The sequence below is a fragment of the Oreochromis aureus genome, linkage group 3, assembly GCF_013358895.1.
Source record: "Oreochromis aureus strain Israel breed Guangdong linkage group 3, ZZ_aureus, whole genome shotgun sequence".
Taxonomy (NCBI): domain Eukaryota; kingdom Metazoa; phylum Chordata; class Actinopteri; order Cichliformes; family Cichlidae; genus Oreochromis; species Oreochromis aureus.
This window is the reverse complement of record NC_052944.1, coordinates 32,880,433-32,896,530: the sequence shown is the minus strand read 5'-3', so window position 1 is coordinate 32,896,530 and position 16,098 is coordinate 32,880,433. Positions and strand designations below refer to the sequence as shown.

General features: G+C 36.5%; 1 long non-coding RNA gene across 1 annotated transcript; it reads left to right on the top strand.

Moving 5' to 3' along the window:
- Positions 1-13,945: 13,945 nt before the first annotated feature.
- On the top strand, positions 13,946-14,671 carry LOC120438218. The gene is made up of 3 exons (XR_005611730.1): positions 13,946-14,007; positions 14,309-14,417; positions 14,554-14,671. It is a non-coding gene; the product is annotated as an uncharacterized LOC120438218 (long non-coding RNA).
- Positions 14,672-16,098: the final 1,427 nt, after the last annotated feature.

Below are 16,098 nucleotides of genomic sequence, written 5' to 3'. Positions count from 1 at the left end.
TTTATAAAACTACAGCTTGTATTCTTAATTATTTTATTTTAGTTAGTTTATTTAGATACAAATGTTAAATTACTACAGTGGCTGTATTTGATGTTTTAGTTTGACTGATTTGCTGTTTCTCTACATTATTAATGTTATACTATAACCAGAAATGAAAAATAGTTTTGGAAGATTATCTCACTTCATTTACAGAGATCTTTCTATCCTCTGTTATTCCCCTCAGACTTTCACACAGGCACCAGTCACCACACCAGCACAACCAACCTGCAGTGCAGTGATATGAGCTGCAGTACATTTGAAGGATGAAGTTTAAGTTTTAAGTTGACAAATCATTCTTTTACTGTGTGCAACTTTACCCTTATACAACCTGGCCTGGAGGGGTTCATAGATGACTCAATAACTGAAAACAAAACAAGCCCAGATTAGTAAGTTTCTACCACCTTGCACCACTACCAGTTCAAGGTCACTGGGATTTGAAATCATTCCTGATTTTTAGTAGCTGCACCTAAGTGATGAATTTAAAAATACTTATTCCAAAGTTATCATGTTTACATAATTTTCAGAAAACTTGACCTCTGTGCTTGACTTTCAATTCAACGTCACTAGGTTTCAAACTCGTCAGAAACATTTTGTACACGTAACTATGATATCACTTTGAAGATCCTATGCAACGTCATTCTCAAGTTATCATGTTCAGAAACCTGGGTGTCCACGCCACCAGCCACCCCATCTGCCTGCCTGGTAGGGTGACAACAAAACCCCATCAGCCTTTTACAGCTGAGGGGTAAAAACCTTTCACAAGAAAAAAAATGGATGCAAAAATTTCAGTCTGCATTTAAACAGAGGCATATTACAGATTCTGTTCTGTGGGTTTTCAATGAATTTAATCTACAATATACTGAGAGGGATTCATTTTTACATTTGTGAAGTCACCTCCACTTAACATTAAACTCATCACTGTACTTATTAATCTCCTGCACTGTTGGTGTGGCTTTTCTCAGATCTGACTGAAATCTAAATTCTTCTCATAGTGTGTAATGCAGGTATTGATTAGCCTAACAATAAAAATGAAGTGGAAAATATTATGGAGCTTGTTCTGGACTGTTGCATAATTTTGGCTTTGAATGTAATTTTTGTCATACTGAAATATAATGAACGTGCGGATTTTTGTGACAGTAATAATCGTTGTACAGAAGAGAAACACAGACTACTATGATTTTCTACACCGCTGTTCCATTATTCACCACTAGATGGAGTCAGTCACCAGTGTGTGTGTGTGCGTGTGTGTGTGCGTGTGCGTGGCCGTTTTTACATGTATGAAAATGCATATCCAAGTGTGGTTATACATCAGTCTCATCAGTGGTTTCAAGAACTCAACTTGACTTTGCACACTGAAGAGTAATGACATGGGAAAGAAAAGCAGAATAACATTAAAAACACTTTTGACAATCCAGTAATCTTAATAGTCACTTGCAATAAATCTAAATATTAAACTTTTGCATGTGCAAATAAGGACCTGCATGTAAATAAAACTATTATCTTAAGCTTGATCATCCTCTTGCTGAAAGTTAAAACAGGAGATTAAGTTCAATTAAACATGCACCTCTAGTTAAGAAGGGTTCATAAACTCAGTGTGGTCTTTAATTGTTTATGCACACTAGAGGGAAATGACAAGAAGAAAGAAAGGCAGAATAACAACACACTAGAAACACTTTTGAGATTATTGTAATCTTAGGCATTTTCAAATTTGCATTTGCAAATAAGGACTTGCATGTAAATAAGTGCATTTTCTTGGGCTTGATCATTCTTTTACTTAAAGTTAAAACAGGAGATTAAAGTAAATACGGGTCGATTCCTTTTTTATTTCTAGTGTCAAATCACAACAGCACTACAGTATTGGCCTCAATGCATCTAATAGACCCTATAATAATAGAGAGAAAACCCCAACAAACAACCTCCTATGACCAAGCACTTTACGATAGTAGGAAAGAAAAAGTCCCTTTGAACAGGAAGAAACCTCAGGCAGAAGCAGGGAGGAGCAGCGACTGGTTGGGGGTGAGGGGAGGGAGTAAGGCCAAAAGACACACAGTGCAAGAGAATAACAGCGATTAAATGCAGAGTGTTGTATAAACACATAGAGAGTGGAAGGTGTACTGCAGCTTAATTAAGGGAGCTCAACTGATCCAGCTCAAAATATATGCATTTTAAAAAACACGTTTTGAGCCTAATCTTAAAAGTAGAGAGGATGTCTGTCTCCCAAATCCAAACTGGGAACTGGTTTGGCCTCCCATTCTACTTTTAAATACCCCAGAAACCACAAGTAATCCTGCAGTCTAAGAGCAAAGTGCTCCATTGGGTTCATATGGTACTATGAGGGGTTGAAAATACAGTATATTGCCAAAAGTATTCACTCACCCATGCAAAAAAAATTTTTTAGGTTTTCCAGTCACTTCCAGCCACAGGTGTATCAAATGAAGCCCTTGCTTCTAAAAGCATTTGTGAAAGAAGGGCTTGCTCTCAGGAGCTCAGTGGATTCCAGCATGGTAGCCGTGAAATTTAGTCACTACTAAATATTCCATAGTCAACTGTTCAGTGAAATTTAATTACATGAAATTCAGTTCAGTTTTATTTATATACCACCAACAGTCACCTAAAGCTGCTTTATATTTTAAGGTAAAACCCCTGTAGTTTGTAGTATTATAATAAAGTGGAAGCAATTAGGAATGACAACAAGGAAGTCGGCCAGGAAGTGGTAACCAAATTCCCTTAACTCTTCTCCGTAATTGTTTTGCATTGCGTATGAATAAATTGACCTTCAGTTCCACAGCAGGATTCACAGGCAAAACACAGCAGATGTATGGCACCATATCAGGTACTTTTATAACTTTGGTTATAAATCATAACTCTTGATGCTTGTTACTGTGCTCATTAACAGAATATTAATAAAAATGAAGTATCTGGTTTTGTTTTAAATGGTTACACTGTAGTTTAGCCAATTTTACATGACTTAAAGGATGGGACTGTTAAAGGATGCTGTTTTGTGTTGTGCTGTTTTCAGACTATTTATTCTATATTTTGAAGCCATGGATAATAAAACTGTTGTGCAGGTAAATCCAATTTTGGATTTTTTGGATTGGTAAAAAGTATACATGCAGGTTCAAGTATATGCACACACACTCACTCAAAATCTTTTAATAAGTGCTGCTCAATGTTCTATGTAAATGCCTTTTAACTTGACATGACAAAGGTCTAACTTCTCATTAGTGGTTATGATTGACTACTATCAGTCGTTTCTCTTTGCCATTTTTGCTATAAAAAAGATTTGTTTGACAGCACATTGGACTGACCAATACTCAGACCACTGCGAAAGCTCTCTTTGACTCTTTCTGTTTCTCCTTGTCCTGCTGCTCATGGGATCAGACCTGTTGTACGTCTCTGGGTGGTTTCATGAGGAATAGCATGCTGTTGTATGGTGGGTGCTGGGATGGCTGCATAGAGGCTCCATCATGTCTCTGCAGTGTTGCTCCCTTACTCTGGACAGGGTGGGCATGATGCTCGGTGGTTCACCGAACTGACAAGCTGGAGTCAGAAACGCATTACTCCTTGTCTGACTGAGTGTACCGAGCACTGCAATCAACTGATGCGAAAAGTGGTATTTTATGCAATAAAATAGTTTCTCTTATGTACATTAGACTACAGACATAACTATCTTTCTTATCGAAGCATCGAAGATCGGGAATCTAGTCAACAAATTAAAAAAAAGCTGAGACTGAGACTTTCTTTCTTTCTTTTTTTTTACACATATAATCACACTGACTGGATTTCTTTATATTACAGTTGGGCAAAAGTGAAACAAAAATGTAAATAAATGATCAATAAATTAGTTTCCTCTTTTGGGAACGAAATCAAATGAGTTCACAGGGCTTTACTACTTTTTACAGTTTTGACAAATGTAATGATGGGATTTGCTGTTAGTCTCAGGAGTTCTATTCTCTGATCAAAATGAATTGGTGCAAGTAGGCAAAAAGCAGAGTATATGGAAGTTGCCTGGAAAAATAATCTGTTACAAATACCCCGAAACAGTAATGTTCGTTGAATCCAACCATTTTCCATTTTGTTCTCAAATTAAGAGCATTGTGGGTTTTTTGTGGCGATCACAGTGGTCCCTCGTTTATCGCGAGAGTTCAGTTCTAAAAATAATCTGCGATAAGTGAAATCCATAGCCAACTTTATTTTTTACAATTATTATAGATGTTTTAAAGCCGTAAAACCCCTCACTGCACAGTTTATACACTTTTCTCAGACAAGCATGAACATTTTCACACTTTTCTCTCTTGTTTAAACACTCTCAAAGTTCAAACCTTGGTAGAAAAATAAGTCCAGTATTATAGTATTAGTATTATTAGTGTTATTGTCGACGAAATGTGCAAACGTGAACCAAACAATTCTGCAGGCAATGAGTGGTGTGGAATAACGAAAGCATATGTGTGTTATGAAGGTGAGTAAATGGTTATGTGATTTTTGCACCAAATGTAAAATCATGCAAATATAAAAACAGCAATTACAATAAACAGCACCTTTCAAAAACAGAAGGGAGAAAAATTTGCAGCTGACTAGCACACAAAACTGATGCTGATTTGCAGTCAGTATCAGTACGTGCATTACTCTCACTAACAAAGCTGGGAGAGATCTGTGCAGACAGAAGCCCAGTGATATGCCGTGCATGCATATCAGAAGCACTAAGAATAAAAGAGTGTTTTTGTCACAGGTTTCTCAAAACAGCAACTTGAGGATAAACTCCCATTCGCCCTGCTCAGGACCGCCTGTTATTAATGACCAAAAGCTTGTCCAAACTCGTCCCTCAGATATTACTGTCTGCTCTTGCCGAACTCCCAAGTCTATTTCTATACATTAGGTTTTTTGGAAAATGTATTTTGTATAAATTAAACATTGAAATTACTAATCATATTCAAAATAATGATTTAAAAATGATTTACACACCACAGTTGAAGCTATGTGTAGTAATTGTGGAGAGTATGACAAACTGTTTTTCTGCTTTCATGTTTTTCAAGTGAGTGATCAAGGGATGATTGATTTAAAATTCTACTGGCGAGATGACGAATAAAGACGTTCCTTTCAACGTCCTTAACAATTGGAGACCACCAAGTAGCCGGTACAAGTAGCTCACTGTAGAGAAAACAAACCACAATGCAAGTCAACAAGCCTTTACTTTAAAAAAATTGCATAAAGACATTTAAAAATGTCTTTACAGGATGTTGAATTCAGAAGTTACCATGGAGTTTTATGGAGATGCGGTCTGACCACATTAAAATAACTTGTGTTAACCTTTAGTTTAGTGGTTACCTGACAATGCACTTACCAACAACATCAGAGCATGCAAATCCATCTCACTGTCATGGATTTCCATACGGTGTGAATGTTTTGGCACGTCGCACCACAGATGTTACACGGAAGCCACAGGGTACACAACGCATCAGATCAGGTACTTTCTAAACTTTGATTATAAATTTGTTTTTACATGTACAAATATTTATTTATTTCTATCAGTTGCTTTACTAGTAGTAATAGTTGTTTTTAATTTTAATGTTTTACTTTAATTTTTGGCTTTCAAAATTGGAAAGTATCCTCGTAAGATTTTTAGAACATAAACCTACAATTATAATTATACTCAGAAGTACAAATACTTCAATACTGTCGACTTTTCAGGTACCTGTACTTTACTTGAGTATTTGTTTTTGTGACAACTTTTTGCCTTTACTCCCTACACTTTTAAGCAAATATACAGGTATGTTTTTACTTCTTCTATTTTTAAAATCAACTTGTTACTTTAGGTTCATTTTAACGCTTATATCTGGGACTCAAAGTGGGCCGGAAAGATTGCAGGTATCTGTAAATTCAGAATCTAGCCCGCCCTACAGAAGAGGAGGGCGCATATAGGGAGTGACCTTTTTTTAAGTGTCAGGTCATTTCAAATTTAACATTTTTAACAAACATTAGCAAACACACAAACTGTTGTGTATAGTTTATTACACAGTGTGTTGTCAGTTTAAGGTCCAGCGGCTGTACACAGGGAGATTTGAGAAAAGACAGGATAGGAGAGACAGGAAAGGTTATAGCAAGAACAGCTGAGTGACGCTTGATAAACTGCAAATTTAAAGCTTATATGAAATTTTGACTGTTGGGTTTTTCTCTGTATGTATTATTGTAGGCTCTACCTTACAATATAAATCCTGTTGAGGCAACTGTTTTGGTGAATTAGCGCAGTATAAATAAAATGGAATTGAAATGAACTGATCACATAGTAGATATTCCCACAAAACAAACTCAGCTATGCTATCTATGTGTTACTTTCATGTTGCATGAAACTACTCAGTAGTTTGTATGGGTGGAAAGAGCTTAGCTTGTTGTACTGTGGTGAATTTATTGTAACAGTGACTGTGGTGCCCATGGTCGGTGGTGGTTTACATCAACTGTAGTAGATTAATTTGATGGTTACAGATATTATTACAGACACAAGTGGAATTCAGTGAATTCCACTTTTATACCAGCTGTATACTGTCTTTGTATACAGTATACTGTTAGTGTAACAAATGGAAATCAGCCAAGATATCTGTGAAACTTGAATTCAGTTGTGTAAATCTACAAAGAGCAACCGGTCAGCTGATCACAACATGTAAACAAAGGAAATTTATTGAAGCTCAATGGCTTCATTGTTTTTATGGTGCTTTTGTAAACCATTTGATTATCAAATAATAAATTACCATGTATTTTTCTGAATTTATTCATAGTTATATTTTTAAGTAAATATTGTAAGTGCAATGTATGACACAACAATTATCTGCCTTCTAGGCTTTGAGACTAAACAAATAAGGATAATTTTCCATTCAAAGAAATTCTTGCATTTGACTTCAGCCATATTCAAATTCTTTCTGTGAATTGCAGGAATGTTCTTTGGGCTTTTGACGACTAAGGCGAGGACTCCAGAGACCACGATGTCACATTCAACAGGTAACTGAGTACAGCTACACCCCCTATGGCCTTTAAGACTAAGTCTTTCAAAAATATAATGCGTTGATGACTCAACTGAATATCATATGGCAGCAGACACTCAATTTTAATGAAACCAAGCAGGGCAAATTAAGAATGACTGATTGCTGGAAAAGTGTCACGAATGGCTACGGAGTAGCAAGGCTCCAATAATTGCAGGTAGTGACCCAATTCAGTACAGCCCAAGTTTGTTATTTTTTTATTCATCAAAATTTCAGTTTATCAACATACAATGGCAACTCTAGAGCACTCTACCAACCTCTACCAGCAGGAAAACAAAAAGCGTCATAACCTGCCAGGGGTGTGTCCACACTTAACAAAACAATTAGACCCTAGTCTATCAATAACCCTATATTTATATTTAAAACATAAACCTACAAATACAAAGTAACAACTCCTCCTCCTCCTCGGTCTCTTCTGGATCCTTTAAATAGTGTTCCGACCCCCCCGGGAAACATTTGCCTGAACACCCTGATAAGACAAAGAAGAAAAAAAGTGAGTGATCACTACACCACAAACATACTTATTCTAAAAATCAGTACCCATAATTTACAATAATTGCACAAATACAGACACACTTAACTAAACCACAATAGTGAATTACTTTTGTGGCTACTATTATCTCTTCATTTTGCAGGATCTGTTCCACCATACACTCATTAGCTGCTCAAGTCCCTCGAAGACACTATTACAAATCATTATAATGTTCTATAAATAATCAATAAATATATAAATTTTTAGTGAACGTATCTATGCAAGTATGTGTAAATGTTTTCCTAAAGAGTGGAGTGCTAACTAAAGTGCAAATGCACCCAGAATGCATCCACTATAGTTAAAAAACAAGTTACTCTACAGAAGCAACGAAACACTTCTTTGTTTCCAGAAGAAAAAGGTCTTGGCAACTTGGCTTAGACTGGTGCACCTGCAAACTGATCCAGATAAAATCTCAGTCATACAGGACACACTTGGATTCTGGAATGCCTCAAACTGTACAAGAGCTTTAGGACACTAAGAGACTTCACCGGGAATTCCATGTGAATGTGGAAAACAACATTAGAGGCCATCAAGGCAAGAAAAGTCCTTGGATGGTTTCATCCTAAATCCATCACCCTGAGACTATATGCTCAGCAGAAGGAAGGAGGCCTAGGACTAGTGAGTGTCAGAACCACTACCCAGGATGAAATATCATGGCCACAACTGACCGAATGCTTAGTGAATACCTTGGAAGCAGTAAAAAAGAAGAGGAACAAGTAGAAGAACCATCATGGAATCCTAAAAATGGTGCTTAGAATTAGATCTGAGCACAAGATAGATGGATTCTTTCGTCTATCACACCAGTCAAGCTCTCGTGTGCAGACAGTGCAGAGATGTCGTTGTCGATGTAACAGCTGAGTGCAAGATAGATTAATTTAGACAGCTACGGCTCCACAGCATAGATTGGTGTAAATCATTTAGAACGGTGCCGTATCAGTGCCAGGCCATTTTATTTAATCATGGGGTGTACTTGGTTTGTCAAAGGACTTAAAGACTTAAATCCAAGTTATGTATGCATTAGTGTTGTCAGCATTAATCTCATTAAAATGACGTTAACGCCATAACCGCATCAATGGTAAATCTCCGTTAACGAGTTAGCGCAGATCGCCCAGTGCGTGGGGCTGCACAGCATCAACACGTCAGCACCTTTAGCTCATTAGCGTGTTAGCGAGCGAACCGCTAATGCATACATCTATTACACTGAGTATTGAGTATATACATTTTAAAGGCATTTTTATAGAAATGGACTTTTGTTGCATTACAGGTGGTCTAAGCATTGTGTATGTAAACTTTATATAGCAGGTTTAAGAATCCTTTGACTATATAACACTGATTTGCTGACTTTGATGCTGTAATGTCATGTTATTTCTTTCTGAATAACCTAATGACTTTTGAATGTATAATTACCCTCAGCCAAATAGTAACATTTATATAGTAGTAACATTTTCTTAATGTCTTACATTCCACTTAGACTTACCTGATGACTGTCAGTGGTTCTTTAAATCTCCTGTGACGCACTTTTAACCAAATACATTTCATTTTCTCCAAAACTGCTTTACATATTGTACAAGTAAATGGACCTTCAGATCTACAGAAGGTGCATAGATAAACTACATCAGATACAGTGGAACACATCAGGCACTTGTTTAACTCTATGTATCATTTTTTATATAATATAGTAAAACCAATCTGTATGCCTTTATTTCAAAATGTCAGTTGGTATATTGAAAAAAGTGCTCGTGCATTTCTTGTTTCCAGACTAATTTGTCTTCATATACAAAATCTTGTATATGAAGAAGAAATTTAGTGAAAACAAAATCACTTTTTTGTAAATTCATCCAAGAATAAATGAATCAATTACAATTCGTATATTTAAATGACCTGTCAAAAAAAGCATCTTGGGAAACAACCTGGGAAACAAACAAGCAGGCATGAGTGGACGACAGAATTGATATGATAGTTTGCATTCAGGCAGATAATAAAGATAATACCAAAGCCTTAATACCACAACTATAGAAAATAATATATAATGTCTGTTTCTATAGTTTTTTAATTAATATAATCAATTCAATTAATTGGCGTCATTAATATCAACGGAGAGTTGTAGTTGTGTCATTGGGATGAAAGTTTTCCTATTTTGCTTTTAAAATAATTTAGCCAGCTTCTACTGCTTCTGTAACTTTATAGTACACCTTATTATAAATGACCAAAACATGAATTATTTGTGCATTCAGTGGATGACTGCAAGTTATTATTCTGCATGTTTTGGGCTGCAGGAAGTTTCCTCATGCTTTTGATGACTACCACCAGGATGGCACTGGTTTTGACAGGGTCCAGTAAAACAGGTAAATAAGCACACATGATCATTGTTTGTTTTGGGTGTTTTTGTTTGCTTTTTATTTTATTGTCATTGCATTTTGCATTTTTCAATCATTGATAAAGTTAATATTTTAGTATACATGTATTTCAGGTCAGTGAGCATTGGATGTTTTTGTGGGCAGTCTGCCCTTTGTCTTCTGAACTCGTATATCAACAAGGCATTTTCCCAACAGAAAACTTCGTCCCACTGAATTTTGTTTTCTTTTTTTAATCATTCTCTGTTAAACAGTAGAGATGATTCTTTGGGACAATCTCAGTAGATCTGCAGCTTCTGAAATACATGGCATCAACAACCATGCAAAATTCAAAGTTACATAAATCCCCCTTTTCTTCTTTCTGATGTTCAGGTTGAACTTCAGCTGGTCATCTTGACCATGTCTGCATGTCTAAATGCATTGAGATACAGACACGTGATTGGCTGATTAGATTTAAAAAAAAAAAAAAAAAAGAAGATTTTTGTTTGTTTAATGTCCTGGACAGCAGTTTCTACTATTGCTTCACATCAAGGTTTTTGGATTTGAATCCCCCAGGCACTTGGGGCCTCTCTGTTATATGAAAGTTTGTGTACATGTTTGACCCTGTGCTTGTGTGTACTGTCTTTGGGTACTCTGGATTTCTCCCACAATCCACAGACATACATAGTGTTTTAGCTGGTGATTCAAAATTGGCCAACTTAAGCATGAATGGTTAGGTGTGTCTCTATGATGGAGTGGCAACCTGTCCCTCCCCCTGAGGGAAGTACAGGTTACACCTTTATCTTCATCTCTCAAAGTTGCGTTGGCACAAATGCGGCAACCCTCTAAAATGTTTCCAGAAAAAAATGATTTAATAAGACAATGATGACATAAAGTTATTGGAACAAACTGGGAATTATTTCTTGGCGTCTGTGTGTAAGACTGGATAATCTTGTGTTTTAGTGCAGTACCACTTTATCAATGAATCCCTGACCTGGTATGAGGCTCAGAGCTTCTGCAGATTAAAGTACACTGACCTGGCCACCATAAATAACATGGCTGAAGAAAACCAGCTGGTCAGTACACTGGACAGTCACGCGACTGCCACATGGATCGGACTTTACAACGGACAGAACGACAGGTGGCTGTGGTCTGATGGCAGCGGCAGAGCAGACTTCACCAAATGGAGCCTCGATCAACCAGACAACTATAATGGCATAGAGTCGTGCGCAGAGATACAAGATGACGGCCGCTGGAACGATATTCCATGTGACTTAACCAGAGCTTATGTGTGTTATGAAAGTGAGTAAATTGCAATTACAGTTGAAACTGTTGTGAGTGATCATAATTGATCATGATTTTAATATGAAAATTTTATTGATGATAATCAATTTAATCTATATAATATCTAAAAACAAAAATGAAAATGTGACCGAGTGACCAGCACACAAAATGATAATTTGCTAGCGGTGAGATTATGAGAACTCACTCCTATGATTCCAACAGTTTTGGTCCAGACTGAAGTAACTCAACAGCTATGTTTCCAAAAGGATGTAAAATATCACACCAACTTTGGTTATTCTCTGGGTAGGTCTGTATTTTTTCCTCAGGTTCATCTCCGTGCTTTTGCGTGAACTTTAGGATGAATTCCAGTAAAAAAAATAAAATAAAATAAAATAAAATAAATATAAAATTTTTTTAAATGTTTCTAAGCAGCCAGTGTTTAGTTCTCTGACCACATATCTGGTATTTTTAATTCTGCAATGATCTTTGGATTTTTTTAATGTAACAAAGATACAGCAAGTTTATTTCAGTAATGACAAACATCGTCCAAACAATGGCTGAGCAAACCAGTAGATTAGTGGCTATAATGGCGGCACTCCGGCTCCTTTTCACTCTTCTGTATCACCTTTAGAAGTCAGTCCAGCAACAGGCATTTGAAACATGGGTAAGACCGGGTACTTTTCTGTCAAAGGAGATGTTTAATCAAACTTTAAAATAACACTGCAAAACTTGGTGAAAAAACTGTGTTGCTTCCAGTTTATCAGACTCCCAACTATCTAAGCACATAATTACCAAAAAGCGCATTAGAATTTCACATTTCTATATTATATGCTTTCAGCATAACAGTATTTGAAAATCATCTCGAAAATATACTTAACGACAAAAAATTTATATTTCTCCTTTTAACCCCTTTTACCAGTGAACTAGCCTTTAATTGGCTCTCACAGTGGCCCAACAGACTTAATGAAAGAGCAAATGATCTACTGACCAAAATAATACAGTAAAAGCCTAAGTTGTACTTCAGTTAAATTTAATTTTACTTATATAGCAACAAATCATTTAAAAAAAAGTTGCTTCAAGGCGCTTTATATTTTAAGCTCCTAAGACCCGAACTCTTTCATGGCATGCATTTTTAATTTCTCTATGCTATTTGGGCTGATTGGGACCTGATGAATGTAAAAACAAATAATTATCTTTTGACCTGTCTCCAAAAAGTTGAATCTGTTCATCTGGACGTAGCGTTTTGTGGGAGAAACGTTTCGTCACTCATCCAAGTGACTTCTTCAGTCTCAGCTGACTGCAGGTTTCCCCAAATCTTATAAACAGTACATTTGCATAATGACTGAAACCAGCCCACTGAGGGAACAATGGGCTGTGAGGTCAGTTCCTTAATCAGAATTATGCAAATTCCCATGACCATTGATCAACAATCACTGACCAAAACCCACTGATCAAAGAACACTGATCAATGGCCATGAGTCCCATTCACAGAGAGTTGGGGAATGGCTGCAATCACAGCATTGTAAGATGGCGAAAGATGTACCCTTAGGCCCCCTCCTCGATTCAGAGATGGTCTTTCCCTTTTCACGTAAATGGCCTCCTTGACTCCCCGCTCAAACCAGCGTTCCTCCCTGTCCAGGATGTGTACATCATCATGAGAATTTGCATAATTAAGATTAAGGAACTGACCTCCCAGCCCATTGTTCCTTCAGTGGGCTGGTTTCAGTCATTATGCAAATGTACTGTTTATAAGTTTGGGGAAACCTGCAGTCAGCTGAGACTGAAGAAGTCACTTGGATGAGTGACGAAACGTTTCTCCCACAAAACGTTACGTCCAGATGAACAGATTCAACTTTTTGGAGATTTACTTCCCTGGATGATTGAGAATGCATCAAGAAGATCTTTTGAGATGATTTTGCTCTACAAGGGCCTGATTCGTTTTAAAGTTTGATAGAACAGTGGCAGCATAATGTCCTCATAAGTGGATATCAGGTCCTTGTATAGAAAAATTTAGGATTTTGGTCTAGACAACCCCAAAATGTGATGTCCACATATGTGGACAACAGGTCCTAGGAGGTTAAGGTAAGGCCAACAAGTGTTTATGACCAGAAACATCATGGCTCTGCTATTAGTAATTTGGCTCTAAATCACTTACCTGACTATTTTTCTTGGCAGAAAAAATAAGTCTAACTCCTTTATACTCCTCTCTCCTTGTATATCTCTAGTTCAGCAGGATGGCAGCAAGAAGTATGTGGTTTACACACAGGTACAAACCTGGCAGAGCAGTCAAGATCTATGCAGACAGAAGCACATTGACCTGGCATGTGTGCTTACAGACAAGGAAAATGTAGCGATTGCTGCAGTTACCAACAAAGCGTGGATTGGTCTGTTTAAAGATGCTTGGGTTTGGTCAGATGGAACAAAGACCTCCTTCAGGTACTGGAAAAGAGGCGGAAGTTATAGTGGAAACTGTGTTTCAGTGGAAGGATCAAAGACGGGACGATGGATACCAGCTGACTGTAACAAGAAAGCAACATTTATCTGTCAAGGAGGTAAGTTCCTTAAATGGACTAAATAAATCAATTTCATTATAAGTGTGATACAACTGTTGTTTTCATTAAAGCATCAAAACTTGTGTTAAAAAATAATAATAATCACAATAATAAATGACATATTTCTTTATTTGTGTTCTACAGATGCCAAATTAAAGAAGATGGTCATAAGGATGAAGGTGAAGTCTGATGTGGATCTCACTGACTCCGCTGCCTCCAGTCTAATCCTACAGAAGGTACAAACATAGATTCTAGGTTCCTTGTGTCTTTACTGTCGCATTATGGGAAACAGGTTGTGCAGCAAGAGTTCATAAAACAACAGTAAACACAAAATATCTACAGAAAAAATAATAGCAGTAAACAAAAGTAGCAAAAGTTCTTTATTTTGTTCTAAAACATAATGAAATTTCACTTTTAACATGATTTTAAAACATTTAATCATGATTATTACCTGCATGACAGGGACATAAAGCTATGTGTGGTAAATCTAACAAGTATGACAAACAGCTCTTTTCTTCTATAATGTTTTTCTTTAAGTTGGAGACCATCCTGAGAGATCAAGGGGTGGCTGATTTCAAACTCAGCTGGCAAAGTGATAAAAATGGCAGTGTCTTTCAGCATTAGTTGGAAACCACAGAGAAGACGGGTAAGAGATGCTCACTGCAGACTGTATAGATCATGCTTCAATTCAACTAGTTTTCATTTGAAACATATTAATCATTTTGTGGACAGAAATATAGTTAAAAATCAAAAACAAGTTAAACATGTTTTTCTCTTTCTAGGATGCTGACTGCAGAAGTACCTATGTTGTTTTACTGTAGCGCTGATGGATGGAAACAGATTATTTAAAGATTGTGTCTCACCTCACTGAATTTAGGTGGAAACTATAGGTTGGAAGTAGCACTTATACAATATTATACTTATACAATATTAAATAAGGCAATGATATGAACTGAAATCCAAGTGCTAATAATAGATGCAAATCATTTTTAAGCATTGTAAAATGTGCCTTACAGTGGTTTGGACATCGCTGTCCAAGTGCTTTATTTTGCAAAGACGAGCTTTAAAAATGCAAGAAGAATAGCTTCCTCTGCCGATTCCTGTAGTTTGAAAGAAGGAAAGAAACAAACAAACAACAGAAAAAACAAGTTTGTAGTTGTAGTTTACCTTGCTAATGATTTTTGTGCTTTTATGTGGCATCTATAATGTTAAAGGTTGTGCACAATAAAGTAACTTTCTGAATTTTCAACCTTTTATTCATATTTATGTTTTGATTTGGTACTAATTTTTGATTCTGATTCCCCACACTCATTATTGTCTTGATTTTGTTCTTTATTATTTTCTAAAACAAAAAGAAATAGTACCATTTAATATTTTTATTTAACTCAGAAGTGATTCTTAGAGTCAGAGTCAGAGAGACTTTATTTATCTCCAGGTCTGTGTCAGTGTACATGCGTATGTGTGGGATTTTGAACAGCTGTAGCCGCTTCTTGTTCTTCGATAAGCCAGGTCTGAGCCAGCTCCAATCAGCCAGAACTCTGTTATCGTGGTTCCGAATTGGTAGATGTTGTTCAATGTCCTCCATTGAGAGTGTCGCCAGACACAATACGCAACCAACCATCGAGTATCCGGCAGCAAACGTCTCCGCAGGACAATCGGCCTCTCCCAAGCCCAGGAGTTTGTCAGTTTCGTTAACGGACCAGTTGATCAAATCCATAATTCTTCTTTAGGTTTTTAGAGAACAAGTCTGGGAGACTCTCTTGGGGTTAATTGCATAAAAGCTACTTTCAGTATCATAATTATGTCCAACATGTTGCTCAGTTTTTGTATAGAGAAACTGATGCTATTTACTGACTCTTTGTTTGAGGTTTTCATGCATGGATTAAACCTTTTGATTTACTTTCAACCACTTATAAAATCTTTCAGTATTTTTGAAACCCAAGTTTCATGAGTGCATTATAGAACACAAGATGGTAGTGAAACCAGCTACGATGTATGGCTTGGAAAAACTATGGATATATCATATCTGATTTGAAAGAAGAAACAGGAAATTGTCTGTGGTGATATTAAATGCAGTTAAAAATGATGAACAATATCAGGTAACAAGATACCTGAGTCATGCTTTAAGAGTGTATTTATAAATTACTAATTAAAAGGTAGATTTAGATAGTGTATGAACATTAATTCAAATTCAGTTTTAAACAGTTTACCAAATAATGTCATCAAGAGTGCCAATGAAATGCCAGATTCCAATAGATAATAAAATACTTGGGAAAATTTTGCCTTCAAATTTTGGCTATATATGATTGAGGCATCATCTGTACTCT